Here is a 13,045-nt window from a genome sequence, read left to right on the forward strand (position 1 = left end):
TGCCGACAGCGGGGAGGAAGAGGCAGTGAGTGGCGATGACATTGAGTCTGGTAGCACAGTCGAAAGGGCACCAACTCCATTAGGCTGTATTTCAACAGTGCAAGTGACACTTGATCCATAGGGTAGAGGTAGAGGTTCGGCAGTTCTGTTTAAGGTGGTGAGGAATGCAGAGCCATGAGAGAAGCGAATAAGGCCAGAAGTAATAAGAATTCCTCTAGATAGCGTGTGACCATAGGGAGGAATGAGAACGTCGCCATCCCAAATGTTACTGGAATTGACACTTATAATTTCTTCTCTAGATGACGAAACAACATAATCGGAGGAGGTGACGAGGCGCATGCGTTCTTCATAATCAGAAAGAAAGTAGCCGGTGGGATTCAGTTGTACGAGTCGCTCGCGAAAAGAGATAGCAGCGGACGCCGAAGACAAGAAATCCCACCCTAAAATAACTTCGTGGGAACCCTCGGGAAACAGAACAAAAACAATGTGATGACGTATTCCGTCAATGAATATTTGAACTGTACATTGCGCGATGGGACGAAGAACCACGTTGGTCGCTGCACGAAGATACGGGCCGCAATAAGGCGTCATCATTTCCCGGAGGCGGGAACAAAAGTCTGCGCGAATAATCTAAATGGCGGCACCTGCGTCAACGAGAGCTTCGACGGGCACACCTTCAGCAAACACTGACATCAAGTTCGACGGTCGCTCTGGAGCAATTGTAGCCTGTCCGGTGGGTGCAGTTTCCCCTCCTATAACTGCATTGGAGAGTTTTCCGAGTGGGCGTTTGAGACATGAGAAGCAGGTCGGAGAGGTGATACGGAACGACAACGTGTTGGTAGGGTACGGAGGAGAGGGTCATCGGTGAAATGAAGAGCGGTAGGAGGTTCTCTGGCAGCCCGTTGCTGGACGGACGCCTGTTCGCTCTTCGGGTGTATAACCACGTTGCTCATCCTGTTGACGCCGTCGATAAAACCGGGAGATATGCCCTCGGTAGCCACAGTAGTAGCAAATGGGTCGAGTAGGAAGCGGAGCGGTAGGGCTGTACGCGCACTGGTGGCGACAATGAAGCCACAGGGACATAGTGGTCCGTTGGCAGAGGGGCATATGTTGGCACCTGTCGGCATATGTTGGCACCTGTCGAACGCAGGGGCCGTCGGAGCACGTTAGACGCGACGCAGAGGCGATCTCTTGCTTGATTATCTCGCGTAAGCCTGTCGGAGAAGGGGCGACGCCAGGTTCTGTCGCACAGGAAGATCACCGCCCGTGGAGTTTCGCCCCAACGATATCACGTATGATCGTGCGCAATTCTAATGCTGAAGGCAGATGAAGGTCTGTGTTATCCGTGCATAGCCGTAGAGATTAACGTTCCTCTAGGCGCTGGGCCCCTGGTCATCACAGATCATCTGGGCCCCTGGTCATTCGGGTCTGGCTGGAAACGAAGCCGCCCACGATGCCGCCCGAGCTCTCGCACACCAGGCGCATCATCCGTGTCCTGCGTCTTCCGGTCCTGATGAGCCCTTAGTTCTGCACCGCGGACACGCGCGCGACCGCATGGTCACATTCAGAGAAATCCTCATCCACTACTGCAGAGAGCGATTACGCTACCCACCAGCACACAAAACACTGAATAAATCACAATCCACCACTTGGCGACTTCTTCAGACGCGAACTTTGCCAAACTCCGTGCTATACCACCGAATTTACCCCGATGCATACTCCCCACTCTGCAAAGCCTGCGAGGCCCGCGCTGACCTCGATCACATCATCTGGGCATGCCCGAAAGCTACACCCACCAACACTCACCGCACTAACACTACACACGTCATAACTACGGCCGAGCACTGGGAGACTTTGCTGCTCAGCTTGGACCCAGAAGAGCAGCTCTGGGCCGTCCGGATGGCCGAAGACGCCGCCAGAAAGCCGCCGTCTGAGGAAGGGGAGGCCTGGGGGTTAGTCTCCCAACCCCCGCCGCCCACAGACCCCATCATGGACAAAATAAAGTTTTATCTCTCTCTATAGGCGCTGGTAAGTGGCGATACCATCTTGGATGGCGGCAGGATTTTGTGTAGCGAGTGCGCTAAAGGCGACGGTGTTTATGCCTTTAATAATATGCCGTATTCGGTCGGTTAGGGACATGGTGACGTTGACACGTTTGAACAAAGCTAGCACATTCTCAATGTATGATGTGTACGATTCCCAGGGGAACTGGACGCGCGCACCAAGCTTCTTCTTCGCGACCTCAGTACGGACAGCGGAAGCACCGAACATCTGACGAAGTTGCTGCGTGAACGTTTCCCAGTCGGGGAGATCAGGCTGATGGTTCCAAAACCAGGTTCTCGCGACATTGGTGAGGCAGAAGGGGACATTGCGCAACTTCTGTGAGTTGCCCTACTTATTGAAGTCACTTGCCAGGTTGCAGTTTTTTCGCCATTCCTGGCAGTCATGTCCCCGCAGACCAGCGAAGACTGGTGGGTCACGCTTGCGGTTGTGGATGCCAACTTATATATATATAACTATACGTATTTTTAGGCCTTCATTGACACGTGCTACCCGCAGGCAACATACCTGATTTTTTTTTATCTTGCCGAGTTGCGGTACTGAGTACGAAGTTTCTGGCTAAATTTCTTCCGCAAACATTGAATGACAGGCAGCAAGCGTCACTTGTTGGTTTAGAGCAGAAAATCTGGACGAGGAAGATGAAGCTTGGCACGCGACTCGGCGGTTTTGTGAAAGCAAGTTCAGAGCAGACAGACCGATCCAAATATCTGGCTGCATTGGTGTCACACTTGTGATGTAAAGCAAATAGACAGTTTTGGCAGAGCGTTCACGGTCCGCTCCGCTCAGACCGGAGTATCCTAACGATTTGAGCACAGCTGCTCAGCGGAACGCTAGCGGGAACGCTAATGCGCTGGTGCACAACGGTCAAATCGGCAGCGGAACAAAGAACGCTACCGACGCTCCTCTACGAAGCAGTTTGAGCCAACGCTCCTAGACTTTTGGTTTGAACGGAGCGTTAGGCTACAGCGTACTAGAATAGTTAGGGTGCGTTTACTGCTTGCTTTTTAGTTTTACAGCCACGCTGAGAGCGCGTGGCCGGCGTCTCTGGAAGACGCGCGTGTCAAGTCAGTTATAAAACTTTATTCTCGATACTGGGAGTGATGGGTTCTGCGACCCCACCAGATGGCCCTCAGTCTGTGTTGAAGGCGACCTCTTGGGCTCACGCTGCGACCCGGACTTGTACTTCCGGATCAGAGCTAGCCAGCAGGGTCTCCCACTTTTGCGAGCCTACAAGCTTCTGGAGTTCTTCCGGGGGGTGGGTATCTGCGGGGCAGTTCCAAAAGATGTGTTCCATTGTGGCTCTCTGACCACATTTCGAGCACTCGGGTTTGAATTCGTCTGAGTTGATGTGGTGCATTCGGACTGGGTTTGGAAGAGTATTGGTTTGGAGTTGTCTCCATATAACCTCTTGAGCTTTGGTAAGACTTTTGTGAGGTGGCGCGAGCGTTTGTCTAGCTAACTTAAAGTACTGGGTGATTTCTTGGTAACTGATGAGAGCTTCGTTTGTGCGTTCCGGGCCCGAGTCATTGCTCACGGCTCGGCCGATAGATCCTCGAGCCACACTGTGAGCTGCCTCGTTCCCAGGGTTGCCAGAGTGAGCCGGTACCCAGATCAGTTCCGCGTCCCCCCGGTTTTCGGGGTAGTTTTGGAGGATTTTGAGAGAGGTTTTCGAGTGTCAAATAATCGAAATCAACGCAGTTCATGCAGCCAGTGGAGTGCGTGAAATGTTAGCGGAGCGGAGCGTAAGCAACGCTCCGCTAAAGCTGTCTAATGAAATGTACACTTATTGTTCACATACGAAGAGTGCAGTCTATACAAATCTCAAACGAAGTCTTAGTCAGCTTGCGGTGAAGCCCACTTCCAGTTTTCTTCTTGGGGTTTTCGAACCCCTATTGGCAAAAAAATTTCTGCAAGGCATTTTTTTTCGTTGAGTTTGCTTATTTCCCATATGTCTTCCGCCTTTATATTTAAAATAAAGATTTTTTCGGGCATATATGCGTGCTGTCATTAAAGGAATAAAAATGCATGAAACCTATCTCCTGATGACTATCGACAGTAATGAGTTTAGCATTGCATCAATATAGCGAAACAAGGTATTGCCATCACCGAAACGAGTTTTGTGAGAAGCGTGAACTGCTGCGGGACTCCTCCTTCGCGCTTGCCTAAGAAATCTCGGTGCTATCTAGCGGCGCTGCCGTGAAGCCTGCGTGGGAGCTTTTCCTGCAGTAGTAGTAGTTGTTGTAGTAGTAGTTTTCCTGCAGCGTCTACCAGCATCCGTGCAGAGAGAGAGAGAGAGAGAGCAGACAACATTAAGGAGCACAAGGATGGCTTAATTTGCTGGAGTGGTTCCCTCTTCACGAGAATCCATGCGCTGTCTTGGCTACGACAACCCTCTCAACCAACACGATCTCGTAAGAGTGACGGGACCTGGACAGCAACGTCTCCCACTGCTCTTGGGGGTGGGGTAAGGGGGCAGAGGAGGCAAGTCTGGGTTTTTCTTACGCTCTATAACAATGTGCCGGAGCGTTCCGAGAGAGAGAAAGAGAGAAACGTGGTGGGAAAGGCAGGTAGGTTAACCCGAAGAGATTCTGGTTTGCTACCCTGCACTGGGGAAAGGGGAAGGGGAAATGAAATGCGGGAAGAATAAGGAACAGAAAAAGCAGTCACGAAAAAAAATTCAAGGAATAAAAAAAGAGGAGGTTGGAAACGATCGAGTGGAGTGTTCCCAGCTGTTCGCAGTATTGACATAGTTCGGAAAAGGAGTTGTAGTCTCGTTGGGTGTGGGAACGCGTTGGATTACAGCAATCTGAGTGCTGTCGCTTTCGTCTTCGTGAGCTGTGGGTGTGGTGATGGGAGTGTTCTGCGATTGAGTCTGTAGTGTTGAATGATTTCCTGGTATGTTGCCAGTGGAGTGAGCTCTTCTGTTTGATGATCCTGGCCCGGCGTCAGACCTTTCCCTGTCAGCTCTCGCTGCCCACGTTGACAGAACTATCGAAATTGCAGGACAATCACATTATTCCGCCGCACCAGCTGTTGTACCTACGCGCGTTCTTGACGTTTCTGTGGTTTCGCCGCATGACCCATGTCAGTCCGATGATTCACCTAACGCGATCATGGCACTGCGCCAAGACTAGAACAGCCTCCAGCGACTTGTTGCATCCATGCTTCCGCAAAGCAATCCAAATGGCAAGTGTAGTTCGGGCGATCCTTCTTTCGCCAAAGATGCTGCTGTACTCGATCCTCGTTCCCGAACCGCTCACTCAGCCAGCAACGCGGCCATCGCTTTTCCTTGTACCATAAGCGTTTCGGCGTTGCCGCAGAGCGCTGTACATGCCCGTGGCCCTGGCCGGAAAACTACGACGGGGAGCAGTAATGGCGACTACTCGTTTAACGTCACCGACACCACCAGCAGAGTCAACTTTCTTGTCGATACTGGAGCCGGGGTCTGTTTCCTGCCCGCAAATTCTCTCGACCGTGTCCTTTTCCCCATGTGTCATCTTCAAGCAGTAATGCTACGAGCATTTTTCTGTTCCGACGGAGATCGTAGCTCGTAATGATCGGCCTGCGCCGATCATTCCGTTAGATTTTCTTTATCGCCAACGCCAGTCACGCTTCTCTCATCCTGTTGACATGGCCCGAAAGTACATCCCCGACTTCAGCCCAGGTCGCTCAGTCACGGGAATATTATGCCACCTCTACCTGTTCCAGGGACGTAGCCAGAAATTTTTTTTGGGTGGGGGGGGGGGGGGGGTTCACCGGTCCGACCGGGGGGGGGGGGGGCGCAAGCGTCTGCTTTCTTCTACGTGACGTGATCGATAATAAATATCGGTAGTTTCAGCGGACTCTACACATGGATATCACAGACATGGGACCCCCCCCCCCCCTCGCGTGTGCGTGTGCTTCTGAAGAAATTAAGTAAAAAGTAAAGTAAGAGCAGTAAAACACAGTAAGTACGACAGGTACAGTGGGCGTTTGGAGCAACGGCCTCTCGTCGCACCACTGAATGGACCAGTCTTCGAAAACGCATCATTGAGACGACCCGCCCGATCGGAGAAGACGTGAATCGTTAATCTCCGTTAAGCGTAGATGGCGCGTCCTCGTCGCGGCGAAGTGCGTTTCACAAGTCAAGGACGGATATAGACGCAAAAATGCACATGTGACCAGGCTATACCTACTTCCATAGCAATAGCTTGTTCGCTGCGTCTTTGCGCTAGAAAACTTAGATACGTGCAAGAACGCGTAATGTTTTTTTAGATGCGAAGTAACTTATGGTCGGGGCTATGTCACTCTCTCCCACCCTCCATCCATCCATCTGCCGTGAGGCATCCACACCCGCACTGCGCATCCTCCTCCCCTCCTCTCCTTGTCTCATCTCCTCTCCTCTCGGCATTCCTCCTCTCCTCTCCGACACTCCTCTCCTCTGCGCATGCGCATCCTCCTCCCCCTCCTCTCCTTGTCTCATCTCCTCTCCTCTCGGCAATCCTCCTCTCCTCTCCGACGCTCCTGTCCTCTCCGGATTGCACAACGAATGGCAACGCCGGCGGCTCCGCCCGCGATAATGCGAAGCAGCTTAGGTTAGAGGTCCCACGAAATACAGAACGTCTTAAAAACTTCTCGGAACGGCTTAAAACGGCTAAAGACGTCTTGGTCTACGCGAAGACGTTAAATAGATGTTCTTGGAAACATTATGTAGCAGGAAGTACGGTTGATCAAATATGCTGTTGTGTTTCAGCTGTGGTAACATCCCACCTCTGGCGTCACCGGATTATACATTGGTTAACGTCTTGAGAGCGTCTAACTCAAGAACTTCTTTAGATGTATTTTGTCTGAAAATGTGCGACATGCATGGGCGTGCGCTGTGAAAGTGAAAAAGATTTAAAATGCGCGTGCCTGACGCGCAACGTTACATTCCGCGCGACTTTAACAAGCCATATGCAATCCATTAACATCGCATCTTATAGCCTTTCGCTCCTTTCCCCCTTTGGGTAAATAAGCAGAAAAATCCTGCGGGGTTATTTGATTCCTTTCCGATCGCCGCGTCGACAACGTGTTTGCCGCGCGGCCAGCAAAACTCACCCGTGCCACGGCGCGATGCATGATACGCGTGAGATTGTCACACGGTGTAAGGTATATCTTACACCGTGGTCTGTCGCGACAGTAAAGTGTTTTAGTTGAGCGTCTTTACGGTCCGCTCCGCTCCGAGTTGCCCCGCTAAGCCACAGCGGAGCGGCAGGCGATTTTCACGTTTTAGTTGTGCGTGTAGCGTAGCGGAGCGGACCTTTCGTAGTTGCAGCGCCCTCTGGACAAATTCAGCGTAGTGAAACAAAATAAAAAAACCGTTTTGTCACTTTTACAAAGTACAACCAAAATATATAACTTATTTCTTCATGAATTATCTAGACGGGTGCTTGTAATGCGTTACCGGTCCATTTTATCGAATGGAAAATGAAGCTTCGACTTGGTGGACCCCACGTGATAGCCAGCGAGGTTGCATTCCGAATCCAATCCAATCCTTTCTGATGCCAATGCGCTGGTGGTGTTTTTGTTAGCTGTGGTGTTCACTTTATTTGCTTAAATAACCAGTTGGAGGTGCATTACAGAAGTTATTCGCGCTCGCACGAGTAGTGATGCCGCTCAGAAGTGTGCTGGAGGACGATTTTCTTATGTCTACTTTGAAATTCTCAGATATAGAAGATCTGTTGTGCCTAGAAGTATTCCAGTACACGCGCCGAGACCCGCTGTCACTGCATGGCTTCCTCGACATCGACGGCATGGACAGCGGGCAATTCCGCACGTACTTTCGGTTCGATAAACATGATGTGCGAAGGCGGCATCGTGCACTACGACTGCCGGAAGCTGTGTCTACGCCGCAGTGCGTCAACATTCCCGGAGTTGAGAGTCTGTGCCTAACGCTGCGGCGGCTGGCATATCCCAACAGGCTGCGGGAACTGGAGCCGCTCTTCGGGCGACATTATTCCGTCATATCCTCAGCAACTAATGCGGTGCTCGCACACATTGAGAGCACTTTCGGCCACCTTTTACGAGATGTCAACAATCATTTATGGCTGGACGTTCCTAAACTGGAAGTTTTTTCCCAGGTAAGCGATCAATTACCTGCCAAGGTGTGCTCGTATTCAGTTGTATCACGTTTACTCGCAGGCCGTCTATTCCAAAGGGGCGCCGCTCAACAACTGCTGGGGCTTCATCGACGGGACAGCGCGGGCCATTTGTCGTCCATCGAAGGACCAGAAGCTGTTCTTTTCGGGGCACAAACGTTTTCATGCCTTTAAGTACCAGTCGATCATGTGCCCCAATGGCATTATCTGCCAGCTGAACGGCCCATATGTGGTCAGTCGACATGATGCAGGTAAGTTCATGGTGTTGGCTATTTTTATTATGTAGCGCCACTTGCTGCATGCTGTGACTCAAATGCATAATGCAGTCACACCCGTGCGAGACAAGGCACAGACTTGCTGACTAGTCCCCTTGTTGAAACGGCTTCAGCTACACTCTGTTAGCTGAAGCTACACTCTGTTAGCTAAACTCCTTGTTCAACTGCTACTCATCACACGAGAGACGTCGTGAGATAACTATTTTGTATCATGTGGTGATGCAATTGTCAATGTGGCGCTGAAAAGGGCGTGTTTGAATTTAGGAAGGCCAAAATGTTAAAAAACTGACGTGTTCTAATTAGCATTCTAATGCTAAAAGCCAGTTTTCTTTGTTATGTTGCAACATGTTTACAATTTAAATTGACATCAGGAATAACACCTATAAAGGTACCATCAGTGATATTATGTAGTAAAATGTTTTTATGTGTTCCTATATTTCCAGGTATCCTCCGCAGAAGCAAGACCTATCAAAAGCTCGAAAAGCTTGTCAAAGGGCACAGTTTTTGCCTGTACGGTGATCCCGCTTATCCCTTGCGACCTCTGCTGCTGAAACCTTATGGCGGGACTAACATAACCGTGTCACAGTGTGCTTTTAACAAGAAAATGAGCACAGTAAGGCAAGCAGTTGAATGGGGTTTCGGAAAGATAGCAGGTCTGTTTGCATTCTTGGATTTTCGAAAAAAAACAGAAGCTGAACCGACAAAATGTTTCACGGATGTACAAAGTTGGTACTATACTGGAAAATTGTCACACCTGTATGTATGGATCACAGGTATCGCAGTATTTTGGAGTTGAACCCCCACAGCTGGAGGATTATTTGAGGCCACAGAACTGAGTCACCTCCTTCCACACAGTGCGACCACTTTATTTAAACAGGCTTGAGATTTTTTTTTCCTGCGCCTCGAGCGTAGTCTTAATGCTGTGAAGCATTTTTATGTGCTCCTCGTGACGCTCAGCATCGAGTTTCTGCCGCCCCTCCTCCGACGCCTGCTTGCGTTCCTGTAGGGCCAGGCACCTTTCTTCGTACTCCAGCCTTCTCTGCTGGAGTTCAATTTCTTTCTGGCGGAGTAGGAAGTCATGCTCCTCTCTTCTTCTCAGAAGTTCCAGCCCCATAGTCTGGAGGCCTCTGATTCCTGTAAAAGAAAAACAAACCAATTGCGTTCATGCTAACAGACTTCTCCATTAATTTGTCCCAGCCTGCTGCTGTCACAGTTGTCCCACAAATGCGACAGCAGCAGGCTATCACATAGTTCACCAACGCCTTATCACATTCGTCTCTAATGAAAGTTAAGCCTCTACTCAAACTGAAAAATACAAATGACAAAAAACAGGGATGTAGTGTGTGTATACAATCTTAATGCAAAGGAAGCTAGGCGTCAGAAGATTCACCTTAACAAATCATGCAAGTTTGATTTGCCATACCTGTTGGGGCAGACTGTACGCGTCGCCGTCTTTTGCGCATGTGGTTGGGTCCTTGGGCTTGCTGGTCCGCATCGCTGTCTTCTGTGGCCTCCTCTGTTTGTGTGTTGTCCAGTGCTACAAGGGCATTATTATTCATTGCAGAGTTAATCAACATGCACATTAATTAGTGTTTTGTTTTATTTTTGGTTTTCTTTTTTATTTGCTACTTGAATATGTTGCATAGTGCTAGAGCTTTTGCACACAAATTATTAAATTGTTTAACTTGTGTTGCACCCTGGTAATTTCTTTTTGCACATGCACAAACACTGTCATGTGAGAAACTCCTTCTGTAGTGATGCTATCTCCTTCATGAATATAAATAAGCACAGTAGCAAGATTGCACTTGCTTCTCATGTGAGTTTGTCCTCTGCCCATAGAGAAAAAAAAACACCCTGCCTGTTGTACACATTGTGAATGAGAGAATAAAATATTGTGCTTTCAGTGTACTTTGCACATACGTGATTGAATGGCTGCCGCTTCTTGAGTCAGCCTGCTCACGCAGCTGCCGTCTGGAGAAGGGTCCTGTCTGCCCCGAACATCCATTTCTGCAGCTGATGGATGTGTGCATTCGCTGTCATACATAGACCGCAGCAAGTCTGAAGCAGAATCCTCATCTGCACACACGAAAGCAAGGCACAGGGATAACTTTCTTATGGGCAGTATAAAAGGGTATTCGAAGTAGAAATTCAGGAGCACAAATTAAATTTTCTGAACCCTGCCTGTTAAAGCAGCCTTTTATTTTTAATGAGTTAATGAACATAACGAAGCAGCAAATTAAATCATTTAAACCTCATTCTTCTCATCTCTCTCTGTAGGCAGAATAAAATGACTGATCCAAAAACAACAGTTTGTATAGTACAAAATAATGGGGGATTAAGATTTTGGCCTGAAGAGGCCCTACGGCACATAATGATGAAGCACAATTGCCAGCATGTGACCAAAAATGCAATACTTGCAATGAAAATTTCCCAAATAAGTACTCATAATATAGGCGGCCTGAAATACGCCATTCCGTAAGCACTAGCCAAAACTTGCACGGCGTCAATCACGATCCGGAAATCGGAAAGTAATAGAATGTACTGAAGCCGAGAGCACTTTGCAGACTTCAAAATTAAAAAAAAACGTATCCCTAAATGCCTGTGCCCCATCCAGATAACTTGCCATTTATCTGCCCGTCGTCCGAGGCTTCGGCCATTGATGCCATGGCCGAATCTCGCAGCTCTCGCGCCATGCACTGTCGAGTTGTTGCTGACGGCATGGATGTTGTAGGCCGCCGCCGCCCCTTGCCGTTTCCTTTTCGCGGCATGGTCCTCTGCACGAACCCTGCGTTGCGCATTAAATCCGACATTTCTTGGAGCAGACGTTCGCGCTCCCCATACTGTTCCTCAGTGCCGGATCTACAGAGAAAACGAGCAGGTTACGCTGTGGCTATTCGTCATATATATGGTGTACTGAACAAACGGTGCATACAATACTACAAGAAGCAGAACACTCACTTTCTTAGGTTGACTGTGTCCTGTTGTCTGAAGTACCCGACGAGCAGGTCTACGCGCTCTTTGATTGCACGAATGGTCAGGTTACGCAGCACAGCGCGCACCACATTTCTCAGCACATCTTCCCACGCTGCGGGGTTTCCGTATGGGTCGGCAGAAACGACCTCTTTTAACAAACACAAATATTCGTCAATACGAAACCGCTTTCTTGCCGTGCGCTGCGCAGACGAACATGGCGTAGTTGAAACCGACGGCATGGTCAACATCTCCTTGGAAGCAGCCATCTTTGAATGAGCAACTCCATGCACACGCGAGAGAGGGCGCGGGCATCGACCACCTTCGCTAGCGGTGACGCTCCGCGCTCCGCCTACGCAGCAAGCGGACCGTGTTTCCCGTTCCGCTAGCCCGCTTGCGGCTAAGCGGAGGACGCATGCGCATTCGTGCTTCCGCTCTGCTCAGCAGCTAAGCAGAGCGTAAAAACGCTAAACTAAAACTCTCTAGTCAAAGTTTAGAAAAAAGAAAAACGGCCGGGCGCACACGTGCGCGCCCGTTCGCCGTCCTTATCAGAGCCGCGCCTCCCTTTCCCTTTGCGTGAACTAGCGGTGAAGCCGGAATTGCGATACCAGCTATCGTCGCCGACATCTCTGGCCGCGCGCGACAGATCTGACCGCACCAGGGGGCGCGCTGAAGTTACCAGCGCTTGCACGTAGGCTCCCTAACCGCGAGTAGAGCTTCCGGGACTTTAACCGCGAGCGATTCAAAGGGCCGTGCTCATGGCTCGCAAGCCTTCAGTCGCCGGTGCTCATGGTTCTCTCATAGAAAAAGAAATTCAACAAGAGGGGACACTCGGCAAAAACTGGCAACAGGAAACACGTCACCATACGTCACGCTATACTCTTGACACCGAACGTTAGCTGCCGCGAGCATCGAAAAAAAAAGAAAGTGAACTTAAGTTAACAGGCATTGATTTATTTTTTTAATTCTTTGCCGGGAAAACTAAAACGTTTTGCGTATAAATGAACTTAAGCTTTGCGACTCATTTTCCTTGCCTTACCTAGCAACAGGTCAATGACGCGCCAGATACATGCGTCATCCGCCAGACACTCCCCCCATAGAGAAAGAAATTCGACAAGAGGGGACATTTGGCAAAAACTGGCAACAGGAAACACGTCACCATACGTCACGCTATACTTTTGACACCGAACGTTAGCTGCCGCGAGCATCGAAAAAAAAAGAAAGTGAACTTAAGTTAACAGGCATTGATTTATTTTTTTAATTCTTTGCCGCGAAAACTAAAACGTTTTGCGTATAAATGAACTTAAGCTTTGCGACTCATTTTCCTTGCCTTACCGAGCCACAGGTCAATGACGCGCCAGATACATGCGTCCTCCGCCAGACACTCCCCCGAAGCCAGCGAGAATCGCTGCGCGCGCGTTTGAGCGCTCGCGCGCGGCGACCCGTCTGTCTCCTTCTTTTTTTTCTTTTTTAAATGTAACCTGGGGCCGTATTCTGTAACGCTTCGGTTTTCGAAGGCTTCGGTTTGGTGGTGGCGTCACATTGGGGCGGTCCGTTGACGTACTGAAAACGTGTGGAAGGACAGACCCCAATCGGCGCGCAGGTTTTTTTGTGAGAGTGAAC

Source organism: Dermacentor silvarum, chromosome 2 (genome assembly GCF_013339745.2).
Source record: "Dermacentor silvarum isolate Dsil-2018 chromosome 2, BIME_Dsil_1.4, whole genome shotgun sequence".
NCBI lineage: Eukaryota > Metazoa > Arthropoda > Arachnida > Ixodida > Ixodidae > Dermacentor > Dermacentor silvarum.